The following is a 14,456-nucleotide window of genomic DNA, read 5'->3' on the forward strand; positions in this document are numbered from 1 at the left end:
TGAGTTCAGAAAGAGGTGAGGAGTACTTCTCAGCGATTTTGAATTCTTGTGTTGATAGAATCTATGATAACATCTCATTCTGTCAGTGTGTTTCACCTAGCAATCAGCTCTTATACATGGATTACCCTTTGGCAGGAAAGTGTTTTCCCCCTCCAAGTCACAAAAGTGGTGTTATTAACTTAGGGGCTAGTACTTTTTCTTTTACTACATGGAGACTGGAAACAGTAGGGGATTTCTTTCCTTCTTTTTACGTCACAGAGTAAAGCCAGCTGATCAGAATTAATGGAAATTACCATTTTATCATCAGACTTAGGGACAAAGAAAGGAAAGGGGACAAATAGTATCATTGATTAAAATGAAAGTTGAGTACAATATTCTTTCTTGAAATAATGATTCCAATAGAAAGTAATTCTATTTCTACCCTCTCAACTGTAGTACAACTGGAAAGATATTCTCACGTGGCTTTTCAGTGTGAAGAGAGAGCCAAAGTTTTGTGTAAAGTTGACTAAGGCAGATAAATTATGATAGAATGAACTGGAACGTGAAACTGAAACCTAAATCATGTTGTAAATACTTCTTACAATTATCAGACTTGATTGTGTGCCTGACTTTACCAGCAAGTTTTGTCCTGGTAAAATGTAGCCAAGAAAAAAACACTTATTCTGTAACTGTAAACTCCTTTTATTTCCTGCTCTATATGATTCACGTAGAACAGTGTTGCTTGAACGTATTCTTAATCTGTCTACTGGCCTGAAATGTCTTTGAGAGGTATGAGGCTTCCTAAAAGACTTAAAGTGTGAGTTAAGGAGTTCTTAGCAGAATAAGTGGTATGATATGCCCTTAGGATGGAAAGGTCAGGAATGAATGAACTTTCCTCCCTCTATTCTTCCTTTCTCTTGTCTTCTCTTTCTCCCTTTTTTCTTTCTCTTTTTATTGTTTTGTATGGCTTTTGAGTTAGATGATTTGGGTTCTGTTTTCAATTCTACTGATTTCTAGCTATTAGTTTGCACCATGTTACTTATTTCACTGTGCCTTAGTTACCTCATTTGTCACATGGAAACCAGCAGTGCCTATTTTAAAAGGCAGTTAGGAAGATAAAATAAAATTATACAAGTAAGATGTATTTTAACTGATGATCCAATTTATTATTCACATTAAAAATTGAAACAGGTGTTTGACATATTTAACTCATTCAGTCTACAAATATATATTTTTTTAATATTTAAGCTAAGTGACAGGTACCAAGAGTACAGAAATAAACAAAACAGACCTGGTCTCTGCTCTTATGAAGTTTGCAATTGACAAGGAGGAGAGACAGTAAACAGGAACATGACCAAACAAATAAACACTCAGAAAGTGATCATTACCTACCATGAAAGGCATGAACTGGATTCTGTAATAGGGAATAAGGGCAGGCACAGGTGAGGGCTGACAGATGCCAATCAGGAGTCAGTGAAGAGGTGACAGGTAGGCAAAAACCTGAAGGATGAGAAGGAACCAGTTCCCAAACTAAATACAGCAACAGTTTGTAAGTTCTGAGCAGCCCACCTCAGAGAGACAAGGGCTCCCCCTCTGGGGATGGGCACCATTTCAGAGCAGAGCCCTCCATATCTCATTATTACCAGAGTCAGGGGGGGAGAGGATGACTCACCTGTCTTCCTTCTTCCCTACTCACATTCACATTCTGAATCATGCCTGACAATTTTCATACCTCAGAGTTCTCAGATATCCCCCTAATATAGGGGAAAGTGCCATCAGGAAGGAAACTCATTAAAAGTTTCTCTAAGTTGCTAGATATAAGATCAGTATACAAAAATCAGTTACATTTCTATATACCAGCCAAAACCAGGAAGTTAATTTTTAATATACCATTTATAACAACAATAAAATAATAAGGTTCCTATAAGGAATAAATACAACAAAAGTTGTATCTTCCCAGTAGATATAGATATTGATATAGATACAGATATGCATATATGTAAAGAATACTTAAACAAATGAAGACCTACATCATGAATGTGGGTGGGAAGTCTTGATATCTAAAATATATCCTTTCTTTCAAATGCATCCATAAATTCTATTCAGAATCCCAGAAGGATCTTTGGAGGACTTTAATAAGCTGTTTCTAAAATGTAAGAAAAGTGGGAGGGGGAAAACAGCCAAAATGTTTTTGAAACAATACGAAAGCAGAAAAGCTTGTTCTATCCAATATCAAGACTCATTCTAAAATTGTGCCATTAAGTCTATGTAATATTTACATGAGGTAATAAAGAACCCAGTGGAAGAGAATTGAATGCCACAGACCACTACAGATATGTAAGCAGAGGTGTAGTCTTACATCAGTGGGGAATGGTTGAGCTAGTCAGTAAATGATACTGGGTCAATTAGTTAGCCACATGGGAAAAAATTCAATTAATCTCCTACTTTATACCACACCCAAAAATAAATTCTGTATTTACATAACCATTTCCCAACAGACTGCTGTTATAGATAACTGGAATGAATATCCTTTTAACCCAAATCTTTGTCTGTGTATCTGACTTCAGTAAGTCGAAGGGCATATTTCTTTTTTAAATATTTGGTACATAATTCCAATTGTCCTCCAGAAAGCTTATCCTACTTTATAATATATTACTACCAGCAATGTATTAAGTGTACCTGTCTCAACAGAGCACCAGATACAGCACTAAATAGTTTTGGTTTTAATCTTTCTGATTTAAGTAAAAATTGCATTTATATTTTAGTTTACTTTTTAAAAACATTTCTAGTGCAACTAAATGCTTTTTTGTATGAACACTAGCCATTTTCATCTCCTACTGTCTGCTTATGCCCTGTATTCATTTTTCTATTGATTTGTGTAACTATTTACAGACACCTTTCTGTCACTCCTAGATAAAGCTAAATAGGTGAAAAATTGGAATAGAAAGCTTAAGATCTTAAATTAGGAAAATGAGGAGCAATAGATCATTGGTATATGAAGTTGCCATCAGGTACAAATGGCAGAAACCAATTTAGAATAATTTAAAGAGGGAACTGATTAGCTTGTAAAAGTGGGGAGTCAAGATACATCCTGACTTCAGAAGAAGTTCAGTAATATCACAGGTGTTCTGTCTCTCGGGTCTCTTTGCCTGGGAAAGGCTCTCCTTGTGTCATGACCAGATGGTCCCAGGCAGCCACAGGTCTATATTATGTTGTGAGTTCATAATGCCAGAAAAAGAAATGAAACTGAATCTCCCCTAAAAGATGCTGAGTGACTTAGCTTGGAGCAAATGCTGACCACTGCAGTAATCACTATGTCCAGGGATATAGTGTAGCCTCTGCTCTTTGGCAGGGCAGGAAGGAATGTGTGTTGAACAGAACAAGACAAAGAATGGCACTTTCCCAAAGCAGGTGATGAAAGTAATAGATGCCACACATACGAGAATTTTCCTTACTTCCCGTCCTCACCAGCACTTGGTATTCTCAGTCTGTTTCATGTTATCTATTCTTATGGGTATGTAGTGATATCCCATGGCAAATTGAATGTATATTTCCAGGATGAATAATGATATGAAGCACCTTTTCATTTGCCACTTGAACATCCCTGTTGCATTATTTTACTTTTAATACCTTCATTTATTTACATACTATTAAAATTATGTCACATATCTTAGGAAGCATGTGTGTGTCTATAATCATAAATATAAATATTGAGTTTCTTTATATGCTATTAAAAGTACACAAATTATTTTGTAGGAAACACGTGTGTGCCTGTGCAGAGATATTGATATCTCATCACTGGAATGAGATATATTTTCTAGTAAATCTCAGATCACAAATTTTAGCAAATTCAGTAGTCTGGGAAAGCTATTGAAATTATCAATTTTATTAACTAAAGTTGAATTTAGTCTTTGTTAAAATTTTAAAGAAAATGTATTGAGATAAGACTGGTAGGAATAGGTCTGGGGGAAAAGTAAGAGTTCAGTTTTGGATATGTTATGTTTGAGGTGTCTATCCATCATCCAAGTGGAGGTATGGAGTATACAGATGGGTCATTAAGCCTGGAATTTAGTGCAGAGGTTAGGGCAGGAGGTATAAATTTTTGAGTCATCAGCACAGAGATGGACCTTAAAACCACGAGGCACCTTAGGGAAGTGACCGTGGACAGAGAAAAGCAAGACCCAAGGATGGAGCTCTGGGTCTCTCCAGTAGTGACAAATCAGAAAGGTGATGAGGAACCTTTGAAATAAATTGAGAAGGAACATCAAGTGATGGAGACAGAGAACCAAGGCAGAGTGTGGAGTCCTGGAGGCCAGATTTTTCCTTTGTAAAACGGTGGTAATTATACTACCACACTCAAAAGTTGCTGTGAGGAGAAAAAGAGTTAATGCATATGTGGTGTTTGGCCCATAATATGTGCTCAATAAATATGAACTAATTATTTTAAATGTTTGTAGGGAAAAAACCCTCCACTTCATTATGTCAAAATGTACTACCAAATGATTGGGTCTCAGAGCCCTGATGTTAGAAGCCAAATAACATAAAATATAAGGAAAGCTTGAACATCTCGGGGCAAAAGTTCTGAAAACAATAACTTTAGTAAAATGTAATGCCTTTTGAAGTCAGACAAACTTGGTTTTGAATCTTGGCTGTCTGTTGACCTTGAACAAGTTACTTAGCCTCTCCAAGCTTCAACTTTCTCATCTCTAATATAAGGATGATAACAGTACTTCTTCAAAGGATTGATGAAAAGATTAAGCGAGTGAATACATGTAAAGTGTTTATCATAACTAACGTAAACTTTTGTTGACTACCAGGGAATTAAAGTTCACGGTTTCCATGCTCCACTTCCCTAAAATGAACCTCAGGTCTCCCACTACCCTGGATTAAGCAGCAGCTGAGGCTTTATTCCGTGACAACATTGAGTCCTCAGTAGAAAGAATGTTTGAAAAATGATGTGTTCTGGATGGCTTTATTTTCTAAAATTCATCAGAATACTTATTTTGCTTAAACGTTAGCTGAAAATATTTCTAAATAATGTTTTTGAGAATATATATTAAAGATACTTGGGTCTTTGGTAGAGGCCCATACAGTTGTCAAGGACATCATTCTGAATATCAGTCCTTAGGCCTGTGTTACAGAGTCAAGGGGTACAGATGGTACCAAATCTGTGCTGACATAATTTACTCAAGATTTTTAAAACTTACACAATTCTCTAATAATTATTTATTTTATGACTTTTCCTTCCTGCAAAATCGCGGGGGAGGGCTTTTGGTTACTACGGATTTCTTGTTGGCCATATTAAACAAGAATGACCGTAGTGTAATTTTTTGTTTTGTTTTTATTTCAGCTTTATTAAGGTGTAATTGACAGATCTGTAAGATATTTAAAGTGTGCATCGTGATAATTTGATACACACATGCATGGTGTAAAGATGCTACACTCTTAGCATATTATACAATACAGTGTTATCAACTATAGTCACAATTTTTACATTACATCCTCAGACTTTATTCATCTTCTAGCTGAAAGTTTGTACCCTTTATCTTTTTAACATCCTTATTGGAGTATAATTGCTTTACAATGGTGTGTTAGTTACTGCTTTATAACAAAGTAAATCAGCTATACATACACATATATCCCCATATCTCCTCCCTTTTGGATCTCCCTCCCACCTTCCCTATCACACCCCTCTAGGTGGACACAAAGCACAGAGCTGATCTCCCTGTGCTCTGCGGCTGCTTCCCACTAGCTATCTATTTTACATTTGGTAGTGTGGATATGTCCATTGCCACTCTCTCACTTCGTCCCAGCTTACCCTTCGCCCTCCCCATATCCTCAAGTCCATTCTCTACGTCTGTGTCTTTATTACTGTCCTGCCCCTAGGTTCTTCAGAAACATTTTTTTTTTTTTAGATTCCATATATATGTGTTAGCATACGGTATTTGTTTTTCTCTTTCTGACTACTTCACTCTGTATGATAGATTCTAGGTCCATCCACCTCACTACAAATAACTCAATTTCGTTTCTTTTTATGGCTGAGTAAATATTCCATTGTATATATGTGCCACATCTTCTTTATCCATTCATCTGTTGATGCACACTCAGGTTGCTTCCATGTCCTGGCTATCGTAAATAGAGCTGCAATGAACACTGTGGTGTATGACTCTTTGAATTATGATTTTCTCAGGGTATATGCCCAGTAGTGGGATTGCTGGGTCGTATGGCAGTTCTATTTTTAGTTTTTTAAGGAACCTCCATGCTGTTCTCCATAGTGGCTGTATCAATTTACATTCCCACCAGCAGTGCAAGAGGGTTCCCTTTTCTCCACACCCTCTCCAGCATTTATTGTCTGTAGATTTTTTGATGATGGCCATTCTGACTGGTGTGAGGTGATACCTTATTGTAGCTTTGATTTGCATTTCTCTAATGATTAGTGATGTTGAGCATCCTTTCATGTGTTTGTTAGCAATCTGTATATCTTCTTTGGAGAAATGTCTATTTAGGTCTTCTGCCCATTTTTGGATTGGGTTGTTTGTTTTTTTGATATTGAGCTGCATGAGCTGCTTGTATATTTTGGAGATTAATCCTTTGTCAGTTGCTTCGTTTGCAATTATTTTCTCCCATACTGAGGGTTGTCTTTTTGTCTTGTTTATGGGTTCCTTTGCCATGCAAAAGCTTTTAAGTTTCATTAGGTCCCATTTGTTTATTTTTGTTTTTATTTCCATTACCCTAAGAGGTGGGTCAAAAAGGATATTGCTGTGATTACGTCAAAGAGTATTCTTCCTATGTTTCGCTCTAAGAGTTTTCCAGTGTCTGGCCTTACATTTAGGTCTTTAATCCATTTTGAGTTGATTTTTGTGTATTGTGTTAGAGAGCATTCTAATTTCGTTCTTTTACATGTAGCTGTCCAGTTTTCCCAGCACCACTTATTGAAGAGACTGTCTTTTCTCCATTGTATACTCTTGCCTCCTTTATCAAAGATAAGGTGACCATCTGTGCGGGGGTTTATCTCTGGGCTTTCTATCCTGTTCCATTGATCTATATTTCTGTTTTTGTGCCAGTTCCATACTGTCTTGATTACTGTACCTTTGTAGTGTAGTCTAAAGTCAGGGAGCCTGATTCTTCCAGCTCCGTTTTTCTTTCTCAAGATTGCATTGGCTATTTGGGGTCTTTTGTGTTTCCATACAAATTGTGCAATTTTTTGTTCTAGTTCTGTGAAAAATGCCATTGGTAGTTTGATAGGGATTGCATTGAATCTGTAGATTGCTTTGGGTAGTATAGTCATTTTCACAATGTTGATTCTACCAATCCAAGTACATGGTATATCTCTCCATCTGTTTGTATCATCTTTACTTTCTTTCATCAGTGCCTTATAGTTTTCTGCATACAGGTCTTTTGTCTCCTTAGGTAGGTTTATGCCTAGGTATTTTATTCTTTTTGTTGCAGTGGTAAATGCGACTGTTTCCTGAATTTCTCTTTCAGACTTTTCATCATGAGTGTATAGGAATGCAAGAGATTTCTGTGCATTAATTATGTATCCTGCTACTTTACCAAATTCATTGACTAACTCTAGTAGTTTTCTGATAGCATCTTTAGGATTCTCTATGTATAGTATCATGTCATCTGCAAAGTGACAGCTTTACTTCTTTTCTGATTTGGATTCCTTTTATTTCTTTTCCTTCTCTGATTGCTGTGGCTAAAACTTCCAAAATTATGTTGAATAACAGTGGTGAGAGTGGGCAACCTTGGCTTGTTCCTGATCTTAGTGGAAATGCTTTCAGTTTTTCACCATTGAGAACGATGTTGGCTGTGGGTTTGTCACATAAGGTCTTTATTATGTTGAGGTAAGTTCCCTCTATGCCTACTTTCTGGTGGGTTTTTATCATAAATGGGTGTTGAATTTTGTCAAAAGCTTTTTCTGCAAATGTTGAAATGATCATATGGTTTTTATTCTTCAATTTGTTAATATGCTGTATCACATTGATTGATTTGTGTATATTAAAGAATCCTTGCATCCCTGGGATAAATCCCATTTGATCATGGTGTATGATCCTTTTTTTGTGTTGTTGGATTTGGTTTGCTGGTGTTTTGTTGAGGATTTTTACATCTATATGCATCAGTGATATGGGTCTGTAATTTTCTTTTTTTTGTAGTATCTCTGTCTGGTTTTGGTATCAGGATGATGGTGGCTTCGTAGAATGAGTTTGGAGGTGTTCCTCCCTCTGCTATATTTTGGAAGAGTTTGAGAAGGATAGGTGTTAGCTCTTTTCTAAATGTTTGATAGAATTCACCTGTGAAGCCATCTGGTCCTGGGCTTTTGTTTATTGGAAGATTTTTAATCACCGTTCCAATTTCATTACTTGTGTTTGGTCTGTTCATATTTTCTGTTTCTTCCTGGTTCAGTCTTGGAAGGTTATGCCTTTCTAAAAATTTGTCCATTTCGCCCATGTGGTCCATTTTATTGGCATACAGTTGCTTGTAGTAGTCTCTTATGATGCTTTGTATTTCTGCAGTGTCCGTTGTAACTTCTCCTTTTTCATTTCTAATTTTATTGATTTGAGCCCTCTCCCTCTTTTTCTTAATGAGTCTGGCTAATGGTTTATCAATTTTGTTTATCTTTCAAAGGACCAGCTTTTAGTTTTATTGATCTTTGCTATCATTTCCTTCATTTCTTTTTCTTTATTTCTGATCTGATCTTTATGATTTCTTTCCCTCTGCTAACTTTGGGGGTTTTTTGTTCTTCTTTCTCTAATTGCTTTAGGTGTAAGATTAACTTGTTTATTTGAGATTTTTCTTGTTTCTTGAGGTAGGATTGTATTGCTATAAAATTCCCTCTTAGTACTGCTTTCGCTGCATCCCATAGGTTTTGGATCATCGTGTTTTCACCTTCATTTGTCTCTAGGTATTATTTGATTTCCTCATTGATTTCTTCAGTGATCTCTTGGTTATTTAGTAATGTATTGTTTAGCCTCCATGTGTTTGTGTTTTTTACGCTTTTTTCCCTGTAATGGATTTCTAATCTCATAGTGTTGTGGTCGGAAAAGATGATTGATATGATTTCAATTTTCTTATATTTACCGAGGCTTGATCTGTGACCCAAGATATGATCTATCCTGGAGAATGTTCCGTGTGCACTTGAGAAGAAAGTGTAATCTGCTGGTTTTGTATGGAATGTCCTATAAATATCAATTAGATCTATCTGGTCTGTTGTGTCATTTAAAGCTTGTGTTTCCTTATAAATTTTCTGTCTGGATGATCTGTCTTTTGGTGTAAGTGAGGTGTTAAAGTCCCCCACTATCACTGTGTTACTGTCAATTTCCTCTTTTATAGCTGTTAGCATTTGCCGTATGTATTGAGGTGCTCCTATGTTGGGTGCATATTTATTTATAATTGTTATATCTTCTTCTTGGATTGATCCCTTCTTCATTATTTAGTGTCCTTCCATTATGTAGTGTCCTTCCTTGTCTCTGTAACATTCTTTATTTTAAAGTATATTTCATCTGATACAAGTATTGCTACTCCAGCTTTGTTTGATTTCCATTTGCATGGAATATCTTTTTTCCATCCCCTCACTTTCAGTCTGTATGTGTCCCTAGGTCTGAAGTGGGTCTCTTGTAGACAACATGTATATGAGTCTTGTTTTTGTATCCATTCAGCCAGTCTGTGTCTTTTAGTTGGAGCATTTAATCCATTCACATTTAAGGTAATTATCAATGTGTATATTCCTATTACCATTATCTTAATTGTTTTGAGTTTGTTTTTGTAGGTCCTTTTCTTCTCTTGTGTTTCCTACTTAGAGAAGTTCCTTTAGCATTTGTTATAGAGCTGGTTTGGTGGTGCTGAATTCTTTTAGCTTTTGCTTGTCTGTGAAGCTTTTGATATCTCCGTAGAATCTGAATGAGACCCTTGCTGGCTAGAGTAATCTTGGTTGTAGATTCTTCCCTTTCATCACTTCATATATATCGTGCCACTCCCTCCTAACCTGTAGAGTTTCTGCTTAGATGTAAGCTCTTAACGTTATGGGAGTTCCCTTGTATGTTATTTGTCATTTTTCCCTTGTTGCTTTTAATAATTTTTCTTCGTCTTTAATTTTTGTCAATTTGATTACTATGTGTCTCGGCATGTTTCTCCTTGGGTTTATCCTGCCTGGGCCTCTCTGTGCTTCCTGGACTTCGGTGGTTATTTCCTTTCCCATGTTAGGGAAGTTTTCAACTATTATCTCTTCAAATATTTTCTCGACTCCTTTCTCTCTCTCTTCTCCTTCTGGGACCCCTATAATGCGAATGTTGGTGTGTTTAATGTTGTCCCAGAAGTCTCTTAGGCTGTCTTCATTTCTTTTCATTCATTTTTCTTTTTTCTGTTGTGTGGCAGTGAATTCCACCATTCTGTCTTCCAGGTCACTTATCTGTTCTTCTGCCTCAGTTATTCTGCTATTGATTCCTTCTAGTGTATTTTTCATTTCAGTTATTTTATTTTTCATCTCTGTTTGTTCTTTAATTCTTCTAGGTTTTTGTTAAACATTTCTTCCATCGTCTCAATCTTTGCCTCCATTCTTTTTCCAAGGTCCTGGATCATCTTCACTATCATTATTCTGAATTCTTTTTCTGGAAGGTTGCCTGTCTCCACTTCATGTAGTTGTTTTTCTGGGTTTTATCTTGTTCCTTCCTCTGGTACATAGCCCTCTGCCTTTTCATTTTGTCTATCTTTCTGTGAATGTGGGTTTCTTTCCACAGACTGCAGAATTGTTCTTCTTGCTTCTGCTGTCTGCCCTCTGGTGGATGAAGCTATCTAAGAGGCTTGTGCAAGCTTCCTGATGGGAGGGACTGGTGGTGGGTAGAGCTGGCTATTGCTCTGATGGGTAGAGCTCAGTAAAACTTCAATCTGCTTGTCTGATGATGGGTGGGGCTGGGTTCCCTCCCTGTTGGTTGTTTGCCCTAAGGCGACCCAGCACTGGAGTCTACCCAGCTCTTTGGTGGGGCTAATGGTGGACTCTGGGAGGGCTCACACCAAGGAGCCCTGGGAAACCTAGCTAGCAGCAATCTCTGTCTCCCCTTAACTCCCATAATATCTTGTTTATACACCTCATAGTCTTTACCCCATCAGTGTGGTAGTCTAGTTATTTGTGTATGTGACTATCACTCCTCTATGATGTTATAAACTCCTTGGAAACAGGGACTATTTCATACCCATTCTGTATCCTTTGTAGTGCCCTATACATGGAAGACACTTATTTCTTGGTTGATTGAAGAAATGAATGAACAAGTAAATGAAGAGTATTTGACGTTGAGACTATCATTCCCCTAAATTTAATAATGTTCAACATAATTCCTCATGTATTTAGAGCTCTTTTAGCTTATAGTGTACTTCACAACTGCAATCCTATTTTATCCTTCTATTACCTGTTAAGGAAACCAAGCTTCCTCTTGTGTTGTTTTTTTTTGAGAAAACCTGTTGTGTTGACCACAGGAGTCTGGCACTTTCTGATGAGTATAAGGATCCACAAGACTTCTACGATAGGTCAGTTCACACAAAGCTAGTGAATTCATTCACGTTTTAATTGAGCACATCAAAATACATTCTTGAAAAACATAGATGGCTTTATAGGCTTCATGGTCATCACACATTTAATGTTTAATGTTGAAGGTTACAGTTCAGAAATATTAGATAAGACCTTTGTTGTTAACATTTGAACATCTTAGGGAACTTTTTGTTCCTTCTCAGTGAACATACATGAGACTGACCTTCAATAAGGCCTTTCCCCAGTTCACTCTTCTCTTCACAGTGCTGTTTTTTCACAGAGCTCCTGTAGTCACAGACTGTTAATATTCCTGATCTTCTCTTCCTTATGGTACGAAAAAAGAATCTTTCATTCCAAGGCTTCTCGTGACCTGTCAGTGGGACCTATGGGATCTAGACTAAATCAAAGATGTTAGAGTAGAAATTATTGTTTGTATATACCTTGTGATGTAGGAAAGGAGGGTATTAGGCTGTTTTAAAAATTAGAAATTTGGGCTTCCCTGGTGGCGCAGTGGTTGAGAGTCCGCCTGCTGATGCAGGGGACATGGGTTCGTGCCCCGGTCTGGGAAGGTCCCACATGCTGTGGAGTGGCTAGGCCCGTGAGCCATGGCCGCTAAGCCTGCGCATCCGGAGCCTGTGCTCTGCAACAGGAGAGACCACAACAGTGAGAGGCCCGCATACTGCAAAAAAAAAAAAAAAAAAAAAAATTAGAAATTTAAGGTTCCTTATTTGCCTGGATGACACAGTTTATAAATGTCAAAGTCAAAATTCATCCTTCTCGCTAACATAATATGCTGCTATTAGCAAATTACAGTAATAGTAACTGCATTTTACTAAGTACCTATTATGTGCAAGGCAATTTTATAAACATTATCTCATTGTATTCTTACCATAAGAGATAGGCATAGGTATCCCTATTTCAGGAATCAGAGGAAGTAAAAGAACTTGCCCAGGCAGAAAAGAACAAAGTCAGAATTCAAACTATTATGTCTGATTCTAGAACCTTTGCTTAAAGCAAATGAACCATCAGAGCAGTCTCTTTTTAAATTTATTTTATTGAAGTATAGTTGATTTACAGTGTTGTGTTAATTTCTGCAGTACGGCAAAGTGATTCAGTTATACATACACACACACACACACACACGTTCTTTTTCCATATTCTTTTCCATTATGGTTTATCAGAGGATATTGAATATAGTTCCCTGTGCTGTACAGTAGGACCTTGTTGTTTATCCCTTCTATATATAATAGTTTGCATCTGCTAATCCCAAACTCCCAGTCCATCCCTACCCCTCCTCCTCCTTGGTAACCACAGTCTGTTCCATCAGAGCAGTCTTAATGCAACATTTATATGGTAATTCTTAAAGCTAAATGTTTAGAACTGAACTTGACTTCTCCCCTTAGCCTGTTCCCCTCCCATCTTCCCCATCTCAGGCATTAGTGCCTCCATCTGAGCAGCTCTCAAATCAACAGCCTGGGTCATCCTTCATTTTCCCCAACTCCATTTATACCTAGCTCTTCCACAGGGTCCAACTCTCCTCCTTCCAGCCACCCTCCTTGTCTCCATCTTCACTTTCCTCGCACTTATCCTCGCCGCTCACCCACATACACCACCCTGTCTCTCCCAGCCATCTCCCAGCTTGTGCCCATCTCCACTCTTTACTCCCTCTTCATTCAAATCCATGCTCATACAGAAGCCCGGGAGACCTTTACATAGCATGCATGGAATCGTGTCACTCTCATTCAATTGTCATCTACTAAATTTCAGATAAAATTAAACTCTATGCCGTGCCTTTGAATCCCTGCATGCTCTCCCCCATCTCAACTCTCCATGGTTTCCCAGAAGCTCTCTTTGATTCCCAAGGCTCTTTTTTTTAGCTCCTCCCACATACCAGGCTCCTATCCTCAGGGACTTTGCAAGCTCAGTTCCCTCTGCCAACACCTCCCCACGCTGCACGTGAACAAACTCACATTCTTTACCCGGCTATTTTGTACATATCCTTTCATGTCACTGCCTCAGAGAAAACTTCCCTGACACCCTGTCTAAATTAGGTCTCCCTGGTTTATTTACCCAGGGAACTCTTACTTTTCCTTCACAGTAATTATCACCATTAAAATGCTAATTCATTGGTGAGCTAATCTGCTGTCTCCTTCACTAAACTATAAGCACCATAAGGGCAGGGGCAGGGACATTATATATTTTTTAACCACTGTATGCACAGTGTATGCCTGAAGCACAGAAAAGGTGCACATTAAATATTTGTTGATGGAATGAAATGCAGACAGCTTAAAACCAGCACATCCACTTATTTCACTAAGTTGAGAGTAAATATTTACTCTTCTCTGAAGGAGTCCAAAAGTAGTAGTAAAAGATGCAATAAAGCTTTAAGTAACCAATTTGTATTGCTATTCTGTTAATCTTATCCATTCTTTCCTCCCCTCTCTTCTCTCTCCTCTCCCCTCCCCTCACCACCCCCTTCCCTTCCTTTCCCTTCCCTTCAAGAAGCATTTCCTCTAGGTTATCAGTGAAAACATCAGGGTACCTGAATCCCACAGAGCTACATGGAAGGGCTTTCTGTGAATCATTGGCCCATACCCACAGTTAATTTCTCGCCCAAATTTTCATTAGTTATTTTCAGTGATTCCAGAACACCATAGCTCCAGAGTCTAACAGTAAACATTTGTCTGGAGATCCAGACTTTTAGGGAATATACCAGACCAGACTCCCCCAAAGAAGGTGCACTGGTATACAAGCAATAAATTATTTCTCTCCAGTTCTTTGAAGATCGGGGAGTCCTGGGATCAGAGTACAAAGTGGCCTGTATCACCCTGTGTCCAGCCCTTCTATTTTAGAAGACCCTTGTTTTCACCAAGTAGCAAATAGGAGTCTTCATGATAGAAACCCCTAATATATGGCTTTTGAAAGGTGCCCTGCTGTGGTATCATGGCTGTTTGAA

General features: G+C 37.8%; 1 protein-coding gene across 8 annotated transcripts in view; it reads left to right on the plus strand.

Moving 5' to 3' along the window:
- GRIP1 (glutamate receptor interacting protein 1) overlaps positions 1 to 14,456 on the plus strand; it is a 697,619-nt gene that overhangs the window by 548,594 nt on the left and 134,569 nt on the right. The window lies entirely within an intron of this gene.

This window comes from Globicephala melas, chromosome 10 (assembly GCF_963455315.2).
Source record: "Globicephala melas chromosome 10, mGloMel1.2, whole genome shotgun sequence".
Taxonomy (NCBI): domain Eukaryota; kingdom Metazoa; phylum Chordata; class Mammalia; order Artiodactyla; family Delphinidae; genus Globicephala; species Globicephala melas.